The sequence below is a fragment of the Cherax quadricarinatus genome, chromosome 44 (assembly GCF_038502225.1).
Source record: "Cherax quadricarinatus isolate ZL_2023a chromosome 44, ASM3850222v1, whole genome shotgun sequence".
Taxonomy (NCBI): Eukaryota; Metazoa; Arthropoda; class Malacostraca; order Decapoda; family Parastacidae; genus Cherax; species Cherax quadricarinatus.
This window is the reverse complement of record NC_091335.1, coordinates 10141238-10144523: the sequence shown is the minus strand read 5'-3', so window position 1 is coordinate 10144523 and position 3286 is coordinate 10141238. Positions and strand designations below refer to the sequence as shown.

General features: G+C 41.2%; 1 protein-coding gene and 1 long non-coding RNA gene across 5 annotated transcripts in view; one reads left to right on the top strand and one right to left on the bottom strand.

Annotated features, from left to right (window-relative positions):
- The window catches only part of LOC128697556 (influenza virus NS1A-binding protein homolog), a 38252-nt gene extending 37956 nt beyond the window's left edge, over nt 1–296 (bottom strand). For 2 of the 4 annotated variants that reach the window (XM_053789336.2, XM_053789339.2), the window contains exon 1: nt 1–242. This exon is cut by the window's left edge and continues 390 nt beyond it. The gene's annotated coding sequence lies outside the window, so the exon portion shown is untranslated. The other 2 variants (XM_053789338.2, XM_053789337.2) reach the window with 2 other exon arrangements.
- Nucleotides 212–2294, top strand: LOC138853965 (uncharacterized). Its single transcript, XR_011393146.1, has 3 exons — nt 212–340; nt 882–1022; nt 2072–2294. It is a non-coding gene; the product is annotated as an uncharacterized lncRNA (long non-coding RNA).
- The last annotated feature ends 992 nt before the right edge of the window (nt 2295–3286 follow it).

Here is a 3286-nt window from a genome sequence, read left to right as displayed (position 1 = left end):
CGAGCGAACCTGGCTTCCTCTACGCCTGACACACGTGTAGCGACTGTCTGTACGGGGCGGCTGGCAGTGGATAGTGGGGTAGTTGGCTGATGGCTGGCTGGTTGGCTTAGTTGGCTGAGTGGTTGGCTGCAGGGTATCACCCACCACTAGCTGATCTAGTTCCTCGTTGGCCGGAGGTAATGCCACACACGTTCCTGCAATTAGTAGTCCACACGGACCCTGCTTGTAGTCCTGTAATGATTCTGATGGGAGAGAGATGGCCTCACAAGACTGTGGTGTGTGGTGACGGGGTGGCGGTCAGGGTAGTAATGCGTCAAGCCAGCCAAACTGGAGCGTTCTGGTAAGGGCGGCGTGGATCAATACCAGGGAGTGTACCACGCATGGGTGGAGGCTACCAGGCCGACGCTGTGATGGTGGTAGTGGGTGCAGGTGTTCCACCTACCCTCCCAGCTCCTTCCTCTCAGTAATTCACCCTATGTAGGTTCAAGGGTATACGAATATCAACAACTTAGAATAAATTAAGACAAAAACAATTTGAGAACTATGACAACGTTTCGCTTACTATACAAGTCAGCAAATAATATATAGGTTACAGAGCTTATTTAGCGGAAAGAAGAGTGAGGTGTAATATCAGGTGACTGGCCCAAAGCTGGTAGCTTGACCCAGCAGGTCACTGAAGTAGAAGGTTCATGTAATCTGGAGTACAAAAAAAGGAACAATTTCCCTAGATTCAACCCCTTCCCCCCAAAAAGAAGAATGAACAAAACCCTCAGTAAAAATGTACAGTTAGACAAAAAAAAAAACTTACTTGAGGTAAGATTGTGTTATGGTTGGATTAGGTTAGTTAACATTCTGCTTTAAGGTGTCTCATTTTATTCCAGTATGCCCTTTGGTGCTGGTGAAAGGCTCTTGATCCAAGGAATGAGAGCTCTCCTTCCCGGATCAAATTTGCTTCCCATTCCCCACGCGATGTATGATCGCTACGGGAGTGTTGCTGATATCCACGAGTATAATTAATATTGGTAACGGCATAATTATTATTATTATTTGTCTATCTGTAAACGTGGTATAAACCTTGGTAATAAATACCGACAAGTTGGTTTAGAAAGACACGTAAGCAAACACTAGGACAAATTTATTAGAAAACGTTTCGGTCCTGGGACCTTGATCACTTCTAACATACAGAGGTATGTGATGAATGGTTTGAAAAACCGACAGGTTGAAGATTGAGACACTTATGCAGCATATGGGAATCCCAGCATATGGAAATCCCATATGCTGCATAAGTGTCTCAATCTTCATACAGAGGTATGTTAGAAAACGTTTCGGTCCTGGGACCTTGATCACTTCTAACATAGAAGTATGTTAGAAGTGATCAAGGTCCCAGGACCGAAACGTTTTCTAATAAATATGTCATAGTGTTTGCTTACGTGTCTTTCTAAACCATCTGTAAACGTATCTTCTTAAATTAATAGGAATGAATTAATTCAAAACCTTACTTGTTCATAGAGTGCGTCATAATTCTGCGATCGCAATAGATTGAATTTAAAAAAAAAAAAACCTCTTGGGGTTACGCCTGTCATACGCAAGTGGAAAATATTAAATGTGTTGCACAATAAGCTGTGTTGTAGAATGAGACACTTGTGCACAAGTGTCTCATTCTTCACATTGTTGGTTTTCTAAACCATTTATCACAAGCTGTGCTGTGTATGACGTATCATGCATGACATTCACCACTTGAACATCGTAGTTAAATATTACGCATCTCAAATTTTAGTCATGGCAGTTAAGATGCATTTTTGTAGTCAGAGGCAAGAGTTGAGTTTAAAATATGTTATATACTTATTGGGTAAATGGACACAGATGCAACGTATGTTCTTATGTTCTGACATATTATTGTGGTAACGTTTCGCTCTCCAGGAGCTTTATCAAGCCGTAACATTACAGCTTGACAAAGCTCTTGGACAGCGAAACGTTGCCACAATAAAATGTCACATTAGTTGCATCTGTGTCCATTTACCTTACATTTTGTCGGTAATTCTACCATTATTTCTGTTATATACTTGGTCAGCTGATCCACTGCTCTCCGGCGAGACAGACATACGTACTGGCGCTTACTGTGGACCTTCAAAGGAGTGACTTGATGCCGGTGAGGGATTCTTGATCCGCGGAACACGGGCAACCCTCTCAGAGATGAAAATATATTTTCATCTAGTCGGTTTTGTATACCATTCTTGTACAACCTCTCAGAGGTGATCAAGGTCCCTGGACCGAAAGATTTCTTAATAAATTTATCCTAGTGTACGCTCACTTGTCTTATTCAAACACTTGCCAGTATCAAGTACCAAAGGTTTACCTCTCTCTCTTTCATATTAAACATGACTGTCTTCTTCAGTTGATGTATGATTCTTACCGACTTAGTAATTCCCCGTGAACATGGAATACTTAATATACATGTTCGCCAACTGTAATGGGTCCCATCCAGGAAAAAAAGAATGCCGTGTGAATGTGTTATAAATCCTGGAAGTTGTATCTTGGGCACAATGCCAACATAAGGAAACTTGTGGAAGCATTCTGGCAAATGTATTTGCACACTGCGGGCGATACAACGTGTGATATAAATGGTGTACAATACTAGTTAATATTAAAATGGTATAAAATCCCGACAGGTTGGTGAGTAAGACACATGTGCAACAAATAGGTGTCTTTATTCCGAAAATTTGGAGTAAGGATACCTGTTGGTATTTTATACCATTTTAATATTCACTCTGTCAAACACTGCAACACAATGGTATTTTGGTACAGATCAGAAAACAGCTTTGACAACTTCTACAAGTGAGATTGATTGGATATGAGAGGGACGTGACCTCTCAATGATTACATTCTTTTACTAGTGGCCTACATCTCACCTTCTGACAGTATATTAGGCTCCATACTGTCACTTCAACATTACATTGTTTCAGACTATGGAATAAATACTCTTCTCAAGGCTGTCAACGTTGTATGACCCTTGTCGGTTTAGCACTTTCTTTGATTATAATAATAATTCTCCAGGCTGAGGGACTGACCACCTCAAAACTACGTCTTCACAGCTCTACTCCTGCCAACTTTTCTGTACTCAGGTGAAGAAGCCTACTGTGTAGGCGAAACGTTTCGGAATAAAGATACGTAATTATTGTATGTGTCTTACCAACCAATACCAGTTAAGGGACTGACCACCTTCTATCAAGGCTCAAGGGCAGATTACCTCTAAACCTCTCCCTTTTATAGTCTCTGAAGAACATAA